Source organism: Ranitomeya variabilis, unplaced genomic scaffold (assembly GCF_051348905.1).
Source record: "Ranitomeya variabilis isolate aRanVar5 unplaced genomic scaffold, aRanVar5.hap1 Scaffold_263, whole genome shotgun sequence".
Taxonomy (NCBI): Eukaryota; Metazoa; Chordata; class Amphibia; order Anura; family Dendrobatidae; genus Ranitomeya; species Ranitomeya variabilis.
In genome coordinates, this window is record NW_027508016.1 from 40635 (window position 1) to 58140 (window position 17506).

General features: G+C 43.7%; 1 pseudogene; it reads right to left on the bottom strand.

Annotated features, from left to right (window-relative positions):
- The window catches only part of LOC143789469 (FAST kinase domain-containing protein 1, mitochondrial-like), a 44115-nt pseudogene extending 33378 nt beyond the window's left edge, over nucleotides 1-10737 (bottom strand).
- Nucleotides 10738-17506: the final 6769 nt, after the last annotated feature.

Below are 17506 nucleotides of genomic sequence, written 5' to 3' on the forward strand. Positions count from 1 at the left end.
ATCAGATGCTGTCACCCAAGAATTATCCTCCTGACCATAGCCTTTCCACTTAACCAGATACTGAAGTTTCCGTCTGGAAACACGGGAGTCCAAGATCTTTTCCACCACATACTCCAATTCACCCTCAACCAGCACAGGAGCAGGAGGATCAGCAGAAGGAACAACCGGTACCTCATACCTCCGCAATAATGACCGATGAAAAACATTATGAATAGTAAAAGATGCTGGGAGGTCCAAACGAAAGGACACAGGATTGAGAACCTCCAGAATCCTATAAGGGCCGATAAACCGAGGCTTAAACTTAGGAGACGAGACCTTCATAGGAACAAATCGAGAAGACAGCCAAACCAGGTCCCCAACACAAAGACGAGGACCAACACGCCGATGACGATTAGTGAACTGTTGAGTCTTCTCCTGGGACAACTTCAGATTGTCCACAACCTGTCCCCAAATCTGATGCATTCTATCAACCACAGCATCTACTCCAGGACAATCCGAAGACTCCAATTGACCGGATGAAAAACGAGGGTGAAACCCTGAATTACAAAAAAATGGAGAAACCAAAGTGGCAGAACTGGCCCGATTGTTGAGGGCAAACTCTGCCAATGGCAAAAAATCAAGCCAATCATCCTGATCAGCGGACACAAAACACCTCAAGTAAGTCTCCAAAGTCTGATTAGTACGCTCAGTCTGGCCATTAGTCTGAGGATGGAATGCAGACGAAAAAGACAAGTCGATGCCCATCCTGGCACAGAACGCCCGCCAAAATCTAGACACAAACTGAGTACCCCTGTCAGACACTATATTCTCAGGAATACCATGCAAACGCACCACATTCTGAAAAAATAGAGGGACCAGCTCAGAGGAGGAGGGCAATTTGGGCAAAGGTACCAAATGAACCATCTTGGAAAAACGGTCACACACCACCCAAATGACAGACATCCTACGAGAAACAGGAAGGTCAGAAATAAAGTCCATAGAGATGTGCGTCCAAGGCCTCTTAGGAATAGGCAAGGGCAACAACAACCCACTGGCCCGAGAACAGCAGGGCTTGGCCCGAGCACAAACATCACAAGACTGCACAAAAATACGCACATCTCGAGACAAGGAAGGCCACCAGAAGGACCTAGACACCAAATCCCTGGTGCCAAAAATTCCAGGATGACCTGCCAACGCGGAAGAATGAACCTCCGAGATAACTCTACTGGTCCAGTCATCAGGGACAAACAGTCTACCAGGCGGACAACGATCAGGCCTATCCACCTGAAACTCCTGCAAAGAGCGCCGCAGGTCTGGGGAGACAGCTGACAATATCACCCCATCCTTCAGGATGCCAGTAGGTTCGGAATCACCAGGCGAGTCAGGCTCAAAACTCCTAGAGAGGGCATCCGCCCTCACATTCTTAGAGCCAGGCAGATATGAAATCACAAAGTTAAATCGGGAGAAAAACAACGACCAGCGCGCCTGTCTAGGATTCAGACGCCTGGCTGACTCAAGATAAATTAGATTCTTGTGGTCAGTCAAGACCACCACCTGGTGTCTAGCACCCTCAAGCCAGTGACGCCACTCCTCAAATGCCCACTTCATGGCCAAGAGCTCCCGATTTCCAACATCATAATTTCGCTCAGCGGGCGAAAACTTTCGAGAGAAAAACGCACATGGTCTCATCACTGAGCAGTCAGGACCTTTCTGCGACAAAACTGCACCTGCTCCGATCTCGGAAGCATCTACTTCAACCTGGAAAGGGAGCGACACATCAGGCTGGCGCAACACAGGAGCAGAAGAAAAGCGGCGCTTAAGCTCCCGAAAGGCCTCCACAGCCGCAGAGGACCAATTAGCAACATCAGCACCCTTTTTGGTCAAATCAGTCAAAGGTTTAGCAATGGCAGAAAAACCCGCTATGAATCGGCGATAGAAATTAGCAAATCCCAAGAATTTCTGAAGACTCTTTAGAGAAGTAGGTTGTATCCAATCACAAATAGCCTGAACCTTAACAGGGTCCATCTCCATAGATGAAGGGGAAAAAATATATCCCAGAAAGGAAATTCTCTGAACCCCAAAAATACACTTTGAGCCCTTCACAAAAAGAGAATTAGCTCGCAAAACCTGAAAAACTCTCCTGACCTGTTGAACATGAGATTCCCAGTCCTCCGAAAAAATCAGAATATCATCCAAATACACAATCATAAATTTATCCAGATATTCACGGAAAATATCGTGCATAAAGGACTGAAAAACGGAAGGGGCATTCGCGAGACCGAAAGGCATTACCAAATACTCAAAATGGCCTTCAGGCGTATTAAATTCGGTCTTCCACTCATCCCCCTGCTTAATCCGCACCAAATTATACGCACCACGTAGATCGATCTTAGTGAACCACTTAGCCCCCTTTATGCGAGCAAACAGATCAGTCAGTAAAGGTAACGGGTACTGGTATTTAACTGTAATCTTATTCAGAAGTCGATAGTCGATACAAGGTCTCAATGAACCATCCTTTTTACCCATAAAGAAAAACCCTGCCCCTAGAGGAGACAAAGAGGGGCGAATATGACCCTTTTCCAAAGATTCTCTGATATACTCCCGCATAGCAGTATGTTCAGGTACAGACAAATTAAACAAGCGACCCTTAGGAAATTTACTACCGGGAATCAACTCAATAGCGCAGTCACACTCTCTGTGAGGAGGGAGAGAATCAATTTTAGGCTCCTGAAAAACATCATAAAAATCTGACAGAAATGCTGGGATCTCAGAGGGAGTAGATGAAGAAATGGGAACCAAAGGTGCATCCCCATGAATCCCCTGACATCCCCAGCTCAGCACAGACATTGATCTCCAGTCCAAGACTGGATTATGAATTTGTAACCATGGTAATCCAAGTACTAAAACGTCATGTAGATTGTATAACACAAGGAAACGAATAATCTCCTGATGGTCTGGGGTAAGATGCATAGTCACTTGTGTCCAATATTGTGGTTTATTGCTAGCCAAAGGTGTAGAATCAATACCCTTTAGGGGAATAGAAACTTCCAGAGGCTCTAAATCAAACCCACAACGCTTGGCAAAGGACCAATCCATGAGACTCAGAGCGGCGCCAGAATCCACATAAGCATCCACGGTAACAGATGATAAAGTACAAATCAATGTCACGGACAAAAGAAATTTAGACTGCAAGGTACCCATAGAAAAAGATTTATCAACCTTTTTATCAACCTTTTTTATGCGTTTAGAGCATGCTGATATAACATGAGCTGGATCTCCACAGTAGAAGCACAACCCATTTTTGCGCCTGTAATTCTGTCGTTCGCCTCTAGACAAAACACTATCGCATTGCATATGCTCTGGTGCCTTTTCAGAGGTCACCGCCAAATGGTGCACAGGTTTTTGCTCAGAAGATACCGCCATATGGTGCACAGGTCTTTGCTCAGAAGATACCGCCATATGGTGCACAGGTTTTTGCTCAGAAGACACCGCCAAATGGTGCACAGATTTGCGCTCCCGTAAACGCCGATCAATCTGGATAGCCAATTTCATGGCATCATTCAGACCTGTAGGCACAGGGAACCCCACCATGACATCCTTCACGGCATCAGAGAGACCTTCTCTGAAATTAGCTGCTAGAGCGCACTCATTCCATTTAGTAAGCACCGACCATTTACGAAATTTTTGGCAGTATATCTCAGCTTCATCTTGCCCTTGGGAAAGAGCCATCAAGGCTTTCTCAGCCAAAATCTCTAAATTAGGTTCCTCATAAAGCAACCCCAAAGCCAGAAAAAACACATCTACATTTAATAACGCAGGATCCCCTGGCGACAATGCAAATGCCCAACTTTGTGGGTCACCCCGCAGTAGAGAAATAACAATCTTAACCTGTTGTGCAGGATCACCAGCAGAGTGAGATCTCAGAGACAAAAACAATTTACAATTCTCTCTGAAATTCAAAAAACGGGATCTGTCTCCGGTAAAAAATTCAGGCATAGGGATCTTAGGTTCAGACATTGGAGCACGTATAACAAAATCTTGTAAGTTCTGGACCTTTGTAGCCAGGTTATTCAGACCTGCAACCAAACTCTGTGGATCCATGATTCAAACAGGTGTAACCAAAGCCATTCAGAGATTAAGAGGAGAGGAAAAAAAAAAGGCTGAAGACTGCAGTTTAAGCAAGGAGCACAAATGAGCAACTAAGGTGCACTTTCAAACACAGAGAAAAAAAACCTTTACTCATCCTTTCCTGCTTTAGTGCATAGTTTTAACACATCTGGCCGGCCAAACTGTCATGATTACCCCAATGGCAGGGAAATAAAAATAACAAAACGGACTAGCTCTCGGGTGATGGAAACTAAAGTTGACCGTGACCTGAACCTGACACAACACTGGAAGTAGCCGAGGGGTGTTCCTACGATGCCCTAGACACCACGCGCCAGCCGGAGATCTAACTACCCCTATTAGAGGAATATACAGGCCTGCCTTACCTCCAGAGATGAACCCCAAAAGGAGATAGCGGCCCCCCACAGATATTGACGGTGAGTTAAGAGGAAAAGACATACGTAGGATGAACAGCAGATTTAGCACATTGAGGTCCGCTTTCTAGATAGCAGAAGGATAGGAAAGAGTTACTTCACGGTCAACTTCAAAACACTACTCAAAAACACCATCCTGAAATTACTTTAAAACTCCAGTGACAACTCATGCCACTGGAGTGGCAATTTCAGTCCACAAGAGCTTCCAGCTACAGAGAGTCACATTGCAGCACGCTGGACAAGAAATAGCATTAACTAGAAACAAAAATCAACTAAGGCTACTTTCACACTAGCGTTAACTGCAATACGTCGCAAATGCGTCGTTTTTGCAAAACGCCGCATCCAGCAAAAGTTTTTGCTGGATACGTTTTTTCGCCATAGACTAACATTAGCGACGCATTTGCGACGCATTTGCGACGCATTGCCAAACGGTGAATCCGTTTTGCGACGCTTGGGCGTATGGTAGCGGACCGTCGGGAGAAAAAAACGTTACATGTAACGTTTTTTTGCTCCCGACGGTCCGCTTTTTCCGACCGCGCATGCGCAGTCGGAACTCCGCCCCCACCTCCCCGCACTTCCCCGCACCTCACAATGGGGCAGCGGATGCGTGGGAAAAATGCATCCGCTGCCCCCGTTGTGCGGCGGGGACAACGCTAGCGTCGGGGACCTCGGCCCGACGCACGGCGACGGGCCGAGCCCGACGCTAGTGTGAAAGTAGCCTTAGCTGAACAGGAACTTGAGGCAGGAAAATGCAACAGAATGCTACTGATACATTGTTGGCCGGCATAGGACTAACAGCCAAGCAGCCTTAAATAGGAAACTTCCCTAATGGGTGGCAACAGGTGATCAGGGATAGAAGAAGGCACATAAGTGGCACTACCATAAAACACCACCGGGGGAGCCCACAAACAGAATTCACAACACATACCTGAGGATTAACCTTAGTAGCAGCAGCGCCCGGGATCCACTGCACTCCTCTCTACTTTAATGGTGAAAGATCTATAACATGAAACTGTCTTCCACAACCTCACCTTTGTATAGAGTTCGGCTGTTCTTCGCCCAGTATTAAGCCTCCTACACAGCTGTTTCTGTTTCAGTCAACGACTGTATTTTAACCTTCCTATGTAAATGATGATCATTCCCCCCCGTTTTGTATAATGGTTTATACACCCGGCTATAATCCTACATCATCCATGACTTTGTGCGAGTGTACACAGAAGAATACGTTCTTTGATGCGATTTCGAAGGATGCCGAATCCTGATTTGATTTCCTTCTTTTTCATTCTCTTTGCATTTTGTTCATTTATAATAATAAAGTATCAACACTTCTATTTATTAAAGCATTCTAACTTTGCAGTATTTCTTTCACACACGTCTAAAACTCTTAAAAATCACAACTAAATTCTCCCAGCGATTCCTACTGGCCACCGACCGCGAGCGGTCTGACGAATCAGCAAAAGGCAAAGCGCTGGAAATTTAGCTCGCGGCGCCTACGTCTAATAACGCCATTTTTGAAGTCCTTATGACATTTAATTGTATTGAATTGTTATTGTTACTAATTATTATTATTATTATTATTGTTATTAATTATTGTTACCACAGGTCCTGGACCCCGTCCTCCACCCGTTACCACAGGTCCTGGACCCCGTCCTCCACCTGTCACCAGGGCATATGCGCTTGTTACTGGCCATGATTTGTCACAGTCACCCCCAGAATCTGTGTCACACCCCACAGTCTGATGACCCTGCAAGTCACTCTCTGTCTGGGTGTCAGCTCCACGTGTTTTATCCAGCAGACCACTATCAGTCGTATTGTGGCACACTTCAGGTGACGTCAGGTCAGTTAGTTGGACAGTCGCACCTTTCCCTCTGGTCAGGCCTGCCTTCTCAACATTACTAACTGACATCCACATTATATCCACAAACACTTCAGCCTTTTCCCACAGTGCTACCAAATCTTGTCCTATTACCATAGGATACGGCAAGATCGGGTCTACAACCACCTCATGGTATGTGGAAACCTCCGCTGCGACAATGTAGATAGTGGCTACCTGGAGATATTCAGTGTCGCCAGGTGACACAGAATCTCCTGGACGGGTTCCCAGCACAGACGCTTCTCTCCCCGGGTCTATCAACCCTTGCACACACTTTCCATCCAGCCAAAAAGGACACAGTCGTGACACCTCACTGATTGCCGCCCCTTTTTTGGCTCTGCCCCCTTTCTGGGCAAGTGCTCCGCTTTTTGATACCACCCCGGTTCGAGATTCAGCCCCCCTTCGGGATTCCACCCCTTTTTGGGCCATTACCCCTATTCGGGTTACCGCCCCTTTTTGGGTCTCCGCCCCCTTTTGGGCAACCATCCCCGTTTGGGCCACCGCTCACTATTAGGGATACTCCCCTCCCTGGGATACACCCCGTGGACTCCCCCACGGCACTCAGGCCCCAGTTCACACAGTACACCCCAATGTCTCTGGGCTTGTACTGGCCTTTTAAGAGTCTGCACAAAAAGAAATTTTTTTTTTTTTTTTCTCTGTCACTTTCACCAGCTCCTGCTGGTACCGCCACAGCTCCCGCTGCAGTCACACACAACCGGCACCTCCAGGTGCTGCCAACCACAAGCCACTACAGCTCCGCCTGCTGTGGAACCTCTCGCTGCAACCACGGCTACTCTCCACACGGCTCTGCACGGCTCCACCGCTGCCGCTTGTCACCTTTGTGACCCCGCCGAGTCACAGCAGACGCTTGTCACTTTCGTAACCCCGCCGAGTTACCGCTAGATGCTTGTCACCTTCGTGGCTCTGCCACAGCAATTAACTCCACGTGTGCTAGCGGGATTGTTGCCAAAATTCTCCACCAATTGTAAGGTTTCTCTCACTGAGAGTGTTGGGGGACACTCACTTGGCCGCGATATTCAAGCACACGGGCACGGGTTTATAAAACAAAGCAGTCCATGCGGTTTATTAAGCCTCATAAACCGGGTTACGCACAGTTCATAACATGAAACACAACAGGCACCAACTGGTAATATTTACTTGCAGCTTCTAACACTTCAGTGTACGGCTTTGCCTCACGGACACTAACACGCTGGTCCTCCCTTAACCAGTTCCCAAGGGAGACCACATAGTTCATAGACTTCACAAGCACTACGGCCTGTACGATACCTGACGGGAGCTCCGGCTCCACCTGCTGACTCCTCGCCAGTCCACACCTCCGGGTAAGCTGCCTTACAGGGATCACCAACTTGCCTGGCCGGCACACACTAGTCAGTCCAGACCTCACCGAAGGACTCCAGCTTCCCCAGTTCCACTGTGCACGGCTCCGGGATCCGGTCCTCCTACTAGGACCTCCCACGCCAGCAGGTGCTTTCCAGGAAGCCTCCTCCCAGGCTTCCAACACAGGAACACACCGAGCCCTCAGGAACTCCCTCAGGGATTTTGCACTTGGACCCTTCAGGTCCAAACACTGGAACCACACAGGAACATGTGACCCACACTCTGGTCACGTTATGTACCTGTAACCACACCCACAGTAATGGATCACATGGACTGGTCACGTGATCCTGACATCACTGCAGGTCAATTCTCACGGCCTCAATACAACTCCGTGCAGATTCCGGGGAGACCATGCAGCGCCCCCTACCTGTTACAGGGGTTACTGCATCACATATATCACAGAGCTTACATACATAACTGGGAAAAAGACCTTGATACTGAATTTCAGGACTGGGAGGTAGATCAAATTTACAAAAATTCGCATGGCCCATCTAGTTGTATAAGAGTACAGGAAAATTCGTATAAAATAGTCACTAGATGGTACACTACCCCAACTCTATCTCATCTTTGGTATCCCAATTCTTCACCAACCTGTTGGAGATGTACTAAAGACGTTGGTACTTTTCTGCATATGTGGTGGTCTTGTGAAATACTACAAACTTTTTGGAAAGAAGTATTAAAATATATAACTAAAATATGCAAATTACTACATCCACCCTCCCTGACACTCATTTTTTTAAACTGGAAGGGGGACAACTCGAAATATAAAAATAAATCCCTGTTGGCTTTCCTTCTATCAGCAGCTAAGCTTCTTATCCCAGTCCACTGGTTGACTAAAAACTGCCCGAGCATTTCAGATTGGGTCAACAAAGTGGACCAGTTATACTATATAGAAGAAATTTCTGCTTTCACTTTTTTCTCACAAGAGAAATTCCACACAACATAGGTCCCCTGGAAATCTTTCAGATCTAGTGATGAGTATTTGGCTCTCATTAACAATTAGAAATCTCTTTAGAGGTTTGGATCTCTTCCTAATCCAGAAATGAACGTGTCGATGTCCCCCCTCTAAATCCCTTGCACCTATTTTACGATAAGCCGAACCCTCCCCTTCTAGTGAATCTATCACCTACCCCCTTTCTCCTCTTCTTTCTTTCTATTTACAGTATGTGTGTATTGGTTAAATGTCGCATTAATGTGGAGTTGTTTTTGGTTTCTGATCTAGCCTTCGGGAAGTCACAAGACTTCAAATCTGAACTTTCTTAATGATTGCATCTTACTGTAATCTTATGTTTATCCACATGTTTATCTACATGTTCATCACTAATGTTACATGTTATTATTGAACTAGCCTTCCCGAGATTGGGTTATATGTCATACTGATGTATCTCAAATCCACATGTTACCATTTACCTATCTGTTATTTGTGTAAAACTAATAAAAAGAAACTTAAAACAAACGAAGACTGACTTCCAAACTGTTTTGTTCACCGATGAGTGCCGCGCAACGCTCGATGGTCCAGATGGATGGAGTGGAGGATGGCTGGTTGATGGACACCCCATGAAAACACGGCTAAGGCGCCAACAAGGAGGTGGAGTAATGTTTTGGGCTCGAATCATGGGGAGAGAGATTGTCGGCCCCTTTATGATCCCTGAAGGGGTAAAGATGAACTCCATAATCTATGTGGAGTTTCTAAAACAACACTTCCTGCCATGGTTCAAGAGGAAGAACCGCAGCAAGATCATTTTCATGCATGATAATGCACCATCTCATGCTGCAAAAAACACATCTGCATCTCTGGCTGCTATGGGCATAAAAGAGGACAAACTTATGGTGTGGCCACCATCTTCCCCTGACCTCAACCCCATTGAGAACCTCTGGAGCATCATCAAAAGGAGTGTCTATGATGGCGGGAGGCAGTTCACATCTAAGCAACAGCTCTGGGAGGGTATTCTGTCCACATGCAAAACAAATGAAGCAGAAACCATCCAAAAACTGACAAATTCAATGGACGAGAGAGTTCAGAAGCTTTTTTCGAACAAGGAGTCCTATGTGCAAATGTAACATCACCTAGAATAAAGTTTTCACTTGAAAACTGTTTGATTTCATTTTGTAATAAGCTGATAATGCTTATAACTTCACAATTGACCTTTTTTTGTTCAAAATAAAAAAAAGAGGTTGAAAACTCTGCTGTGCATAATAATTTGGAACATGCATTTTGAGTGTTTATTTTTTTTTAAAAAGATACTGTTTTCATAGGCAGTTTTTTCCAAAACATTGCAATTATACTAGAATAGTAGATGACTGGAAAATAACAATGACTGCAATTCAGATAGGTAATTTAGAGAAAATATGAGGAAATATTATTTGCATAATAATTTGGAACACAGTGTATATATAGACTGTATAAATGTTATAAGGAATATTTGAGGCCATGGAACCATTCTATGTCCATTTTGCAAGCCGTCGAGAAAATTTCGCCATACGGATGCCACACGGATGGCACACGGATAATTGTAGGAGAAAAAATTGCATCCTCGCATTGAATACGGATCACTGTTCAGGAAATTTTCTGCTTATCTCGGCCATCAAAAACGGACTGCATTTTTATATGTGTGTGACTCCGGCCTAACTCCCAAACTGATTGCATTGTTTACTGACAAGGTATAAAACATTTTGAAAACACACCTAATACATTATTAACGACATTTTACCATGTTTATTTTCACACATGGAAATAAGTGATTTTTCCTTTTCGCTTCTGAACTATACAGAGTTGTGATATTTTATTTCAGATTATGTGCAGAACTTGAACTTGTTTCATTTGACTACTTGTGGTTCAAGGTAAGCTGATTCTGTGAATAATTAATGTCTTACTGGATGTAGTTGACAACATTCTGGCCATGAAGTACATTTTGATGATAGTTCTAGCAAGTTACTGGTGAAACTCTTCCAAGGTTCTGTTAACATACAAAAATAAGCGATTTACGTGAATAACTTCTGAACTACACATAGAGTTGATAATTTTTTTGGCAAATATTGTTCAGGACATTGAGCTGGTCATTTTGAGTACTAGTGGTCTAGAGTACCTGTTTTCAAATTGAACTTACGTATGATTGAGTGTGTTTGATTATGCGCGACATAAGCGATTTACGTGAATAACTTCTGAACTACACAGAATTGATAATTTTTTTGGTAAATATTATTCAGGACATTGATATGTTCATTTTTAATACTAGTGGTCAAGGGTACCTGTTTTCAAATTGAATTTACGTACGATTGAGTGCGTTTGATTATGTGCGGCATAAGCGATTTACGTGAATAACCCAGGACCACAAGTAGTCAAAATAAACATCTCAAAGTCCTGATCAAAATTTTACCCAAACAATATCCACTCTATGTATAATTAACCATACATGAAAATCGAATAGCTAACTAATAACAAATAGCTAACTGCCATATATGAAAATCGAATAGCTAACTAATAACTAATAGCTAACTGCCATACATGAAAATCGAATAGCTAATAACTAATAGCTAACTGCAGACTAACTTGAGTCCGGTGAGTCCAGGCTGGAACTTCAGACTTAAATAAGTTGTCCACTACAATAATTTTTTTTTTTTCATAAATCTTGCAATTATGTGCTACTGAAAACATCCACTGTCTTTATTTTAGCAATATTACCTTTTATCATGCTGTAGCAGCACATCTTCAGTGCTGGATCTAGCTCTCATGGGGTTAATCGACAACTTCCTTTCTCCTGAGTTATTGTGCTCTAATACTACAAGTTCCATGATGCATTGCACTGCCACTAAGCAGGAACCTCCTCTAGCTTCAAAAAGATTTGTGATGTCATTTCTGTCCAACCTCCTCTTTTACATTTGTCCAACGCACACTCCATTACACACAGATGTCTCTCTCTAACATCATGTCCTCCCTCTATCTGAAACTGAACCTGTCAAAAACTGAACTCCTCGTGTTCTCTCCCTCTACTAACCTACCTTTGCCTGACATTGCCATCTCCGTGTGCGGTTCCACCATTACTCCAAAGCAACATGCCCGCTGCCTTGGGGTCATCCTTGATTCCGAGCTTTCATTCATCCCCCACATCCGATCACTGGCTCGCTCTTCCTATCTGCATCTCAAAAACATTTCTAGAATTCGCCCTTTTTTTACTTTCGACTCTGCAAAAACTCTTACTGTCTGACTTATTCATTCTCGTCTGGACTATTGTAAATCTCTACTAATCGGCCTCCCTCTTACCAAACTCTCCCCGCTCCAATCTGTCCTGAATGCTGCTGCCAGGATCATATGCCTCACCAACCATTACACCGATGCCTCTACCTTGTGCCAGTCATTACACTGGCTACCCATCCACTCCAGAATCCAGTACAAAACTACTACCCTCATCCACAAAGCACTCCATGGCTCAGCACCACCCTACATCTCCTCTCTGGTCTCAGTCTACCACCCTACCCGTGCCCTCCGCTCCGCTAATGACCTCAGGTTAGCATCCTCAATAATCAGAACCTCCCATTCCCGTCTCCAAGACTTTACACGTGCTGCGCCAATTCTTTGGAATGCACTACCCAGGTTAATACGATTAATCCCCAATCCCCACAGTTTTAAGCGTGCCCTAAAAACGCATTTGTTCAGACTGGCCTACCGCCTCAACGCATTAACCTAACTATCCCTGTGTGGCCTAAAAAAAATAAAAAAATAAATAAATAAATAAAAATAAACATTATCAGGTTCCTCTCATCATGTTCTCATACACTTTATGCAGTTAATAGCCCTCTGTGTCTGTACTGCTACATACTTAGGCAGTTAACTGGTTCATGCAGCTTTACATGAACACCCGAGCCTTACACTATGGCTGGTCCGAACAACTAAAGCAATTGTTACCATCCACCTCTCGTGTCTCCCCTTTTCCTCATAGTTTGTAAGCTTGCGAGCAGGGCCCTCATTCCTCCTGGTATCTGTTTTGAACTGTGATTTCTGTTATGCTGTAATGTCTATTGTCTGTACAAGTCCCCTCTATAAGTTGTAAAGCGCTGCGGAATATGTTGGCGCTATATAAATAAAAATTATTATTATAGATAGATAGATAGATAGATACAGAGATATAGGATGGATAGATAGATACATACAGATATATCTATATATCTATGTCTATTTCCATAGATATGTCCATATCCATGTTTCTAAACCCCCTTCACCCCTGGAGCTTTTTTCGTTTATCTCTCCCCTTCTTTCCAGAGCCATAATGTTTCCATCAATATGGCCATGTGAGGGCTTATCTTTTGCGGGACAAGTTCTACTTTTGAACGACACCATTGGTTTTACCATGTCGTGTAACAGAAAATGTGAAAAAAAAGTCAAAGTGCGATGAAATTGCAAAAAAAGTGCAATCCCACACTTGTTTTTTGCTTGGCTTTTTTGCTAGGTTCACTAAATGCTAAGGCTGTGCACACGTTGCGGATTTGATTGCAGATCCGCAGGGTTTTTTGCTGCCCAGAGTTGCATCAAATCCGCAGTGTAGTGCTCAACTAATGTAAGTCTATGGGAGCAGCAGACTTGTTGTGCACATGCTGCGGAAAAAGACACACCGAAACGCAGCTTTTTTTTTTCAGCAGCATATCACTTCTTTTTTTGCCAAACTGCAGCGTTTCTGTACCCATAGACTTTCATTGAGTCGGGCACATCTGCAGCAAAACCGCAGATGTAAAAAAGAGCTGCAGTTTAGATGCGGATGTGGGTCCGAGAAACGCTGCAGTTCGGGAGGAGGGAAGTGTGTGGGCGGTGATGGTGTGCGTGTATGTGTGTGCGGACGGGGTCTGCGGGACTGTTCGGGTGTGTGCGGGACTGTTCGGGTGTGTGCGGGGCTGTGCGGGGGGTCTTTTGGGGTGTGTGCAGGCATCATCTGATGGGACTACAAGTACGCAGCATCCAATTTGCAGCTAATTTGGATGTAATCTGGACAGTGGACACGCACCCTACACTATCCATACATCTATCAATAGATATATCTATCCAGATATATCTATAGATAGATATAGGAATAGATAGATGTATGCATCTATAGATCTATCTATATGTAGCTCTGTCTATCCATTTCATCTATCATCTATATGTCTATCTATCTGTGTGTAATTGAGTGTGGGTTGGACAAATGTAAAAGAGGAGGTTGGACAATAATGACATCACAAATCTTTTTTTTGTTCAATAATACATCTTTATTTAGCTTTCAAAAATGCATACAAAAACGCACAAAAAACACGCAAAAACCGCACCAAAAAAAATTAAAAAATGCATCAAAAGCGCGAAAAAACTCCACAAAAAACTGCATCAAAACTGCAGCAAAAACTGCATCAAAACCGCACCAACAACAGCATCAAAACTGCACCAAAAACTGTATCAAAACCCCACCAACAACAGCATCAAAACCGCACCAAAATCTGCATCAAAACCGCATCAAAACCGCACCAAAAACTGCATCAAAACCGCACCAAAAACGGCATCATAAGGGTATGTGCACACGCTGCGGATTTTGCTGCGGAACCGCAGCGTTTCCGCAGCTGCGGGTCCGCAGCGGTTTCCCATGAGTTTACAGTACAATATAAACCTATGGGAAATTAATTCCGCAGTGTACATGCTGCGGAAAAAACGAGCGGAAACGCATCTGTTTATATTCCGCAGCATGTCATTTCTTTGTGCGGATTGCGCTGCGGGTTTAAACCTGCTCCAATAGAAAACTGCAGGTGTAAATCCGCAGCGGAAACCGCTATAGAAACCGCGATAAATCCGCAGTAATAACCACAGCGGTTTTGCACTGCGGATTTATCAAATCCGCTGCAGAAAATTCCGCAGCGGAATCCGCAGCGTGGGCACATGGCCTAAACGCACAAAAAACTGCTTCAAAACCGCACCAAAAACTGCATCAAAACCACACCAAATACTGCATCAAAACCGCACCAAATACTGCATCAAAAGTTCGCCAAAAACTGCATAAAAAAGCATCAAAAACCTGAATCAAAACCACGCAAAAAAGCACCAAATACTGCAGCAAAAACTGAATCAAAACCGCGCAAAAACCGCACCAAAAACTGCATCAAAACTGCTCCAAATATTGCATCAAAAATGCATCAAACCCTCACCAAGAACTGTATCAAAAACTGCAGCAAAACGGCACCAAAAACAGCATCAAAACCGCACCAACAACAGCATCAAAACCACACCAAATACTGCATCATAACCGCACCAAAAACTGCATCAAAACAGCACCAAATACTGCATCAAAACCACACCAAATACTGCATCAAAACTGCACCAAAAACTGAATCAAAACCGCACCAAAAACAGCATCAAAACCGCACCAAAAACTGCATCAAAACCGCACCAAAAACTGCATCATAACCGCACCAAAAACTGCATCAAAACTGAATCAAAAACTGCATCAAAACTTCACCAAAAACTGCATAAAAAAGCATCAAAAACCTGAATCAAAACCACGCAAAAAACCGCACCAAATACTGCAGCAAAAACTGAATCAAAACCACGCAAAAACCGCACCAAGAACTGCATCAAAACCACACAAAAAACCCGCATGAAAACCACGCAAAAAATATGAAAAAAACGTGAAAAAAATGCATAAAAAACGCAGCTGCGTTTTCAGCAAGGAGATGCAGATTTTGTGCAGAAAATTCTGCACCCAAATCTGCAACGTGTGCACACAGCATAAAATTGACCTGCCATTATGATTTTCCAGGTCATTACGAGTTCATAGACACCAAACACGTGTAGATTATTTTTTATCTAAGTGGTAAAAAAAAATTCAAAACTTTGCTAAAAAGAAATAAAATAATTGCGCCGTTTTCCGATACCCGTAGCGTCTATATTTTCTGAGATATTGGGTCGGGTGAGGGCTAATTTTTTGCTCGCCGAGCTGACGTTTTTAATGATACCACTTTTGTGCAGATACGTTCTTTTGATTGCCCATTATTGCATTTTGATGCAATGTCGCGGCGACCAAAAAAACATAATTTTTTTTGTTGTAATGAAAACAACTGACATGTTGCTCACCGCCGAAGCCCACCTCAAAGCGTGGGGATAATGCCAGCTGATGTACTATTCCGTCAGCTGGCAGAAAGGGGTTAATGAACAATATGTTTCAGTTAAAAAAAAACAAAGAAAAAAAAATATGGCGTGGGCTCCCGCGAAATTTTCTGCGCCAGAGGGGGAAAGCCGACAGCCGAGGGCCAATATTTGTAGCCTGCTATGAATATCAGCCCGCAGCTGTCTGCGTAGCCTTTACTGGCTATTAAAATAGGGGGACCCCCCAAAAAAATGACGTGGGGTCCCCCTATATTTCATAGCCAGAAAGGCTACGCAGACAGCTGCGGGCTGATATTCATAGCCTAGAGAGGGGCCATGGATATTGGCCCTCCCCCCAGCTACAAATACCAGTCCGCAGCCGCCCCAGAAATGGCGCATCTGTAAGATGCGCCAATTCCGGCACTTAGCCCCTATCTTCCCACTCCGGTGTAGCGGTGGGATATGGGGTAATAAGGGGTTAATGTCACCTTGCTATTGTAAGGTGACATTAAGCCGGGTTAATAACGGAGAGGCGTCAATAAGACGCCTATCCGTTATTAATACAATAGTATTAAAGGATTAATAAAACACACACACATTAGGGAAAAAGTATTTTAACCCCTTCACCCCCAGAGCTTTTTCCGTTTTTTCGTTTTTGTTTTTCGCTCCCCTACTTCCCAGAACCATAACTTTTTTATTTTTCAGTCAATATGGCCATATGAGGGCTTATTTTTTGCGGGACGAGATGTACTTTTGAACGATACCATTGGTTTTACCATGCCATGTAACAGAAAATGGGAAAAAAATTCCAAGTGTGATGAAATTGCAAAAAAAAGTGCAATCTCAGACTTGTTTTTCGTTTGGCTTTTTTGCTAGGTTCACTAAATGCTAAAACTAACCTGCCATTATGATTCTCCAGGTCATTACGAGTTCATAGACACCTAACATGTCTAGTTTATGTTTTATCTAAGTGGTGGATAAAAATTCCAAAGTTTGCAAAAAAAAAAAAAAAGTGTGCGATTTTCCGATACCCGTAGCGTCTCCAATTTTCGTGATCTGGGGTCAGGTGAGCACTTCTTTTTTGCATGCCAAGCTGTCATTTTTAATGATACCATTTTGGTGTAGATACGTTCTTTGATCGCCCGTTATTGCACTTTAATGCAATGTCGCGGCGACCAAAAAACCGTAATTTTGGCGTTTTGATTTTTTTTCTCGCTACGCCATTTAGTGGTCAGGTTAATCCTTTGTTTTTATTGATAGATCGGGCGATTCTGAACGCGGTGATACCAAATATGTGTAGGTTTGATTTTTTTTTAATTGTTTTATTTTGATTGGGGCGAAAGGGGGGTGATTTAAACTTTTATATATTTTTTATATTTTTAAACACTTTTTTTTTTTTATTTTGGCATGCTTCAATAGCCTCCATAGGAGGCTAAAAGCATGCACTACACGATCGGCTCTGCTACATAGAGGTGAAGTTACATAGTTACATAGTTACATAGTTATTAAGGTTGAAAGAAGACTGTAAGTCCATCTAGTTCAACCCATAGCCTAACCTAACATGCCCTAACATGTTGATCCAGGGGAAGGCAAAAAAAAACCCATGTGGCAAAGAGTAACTCCACC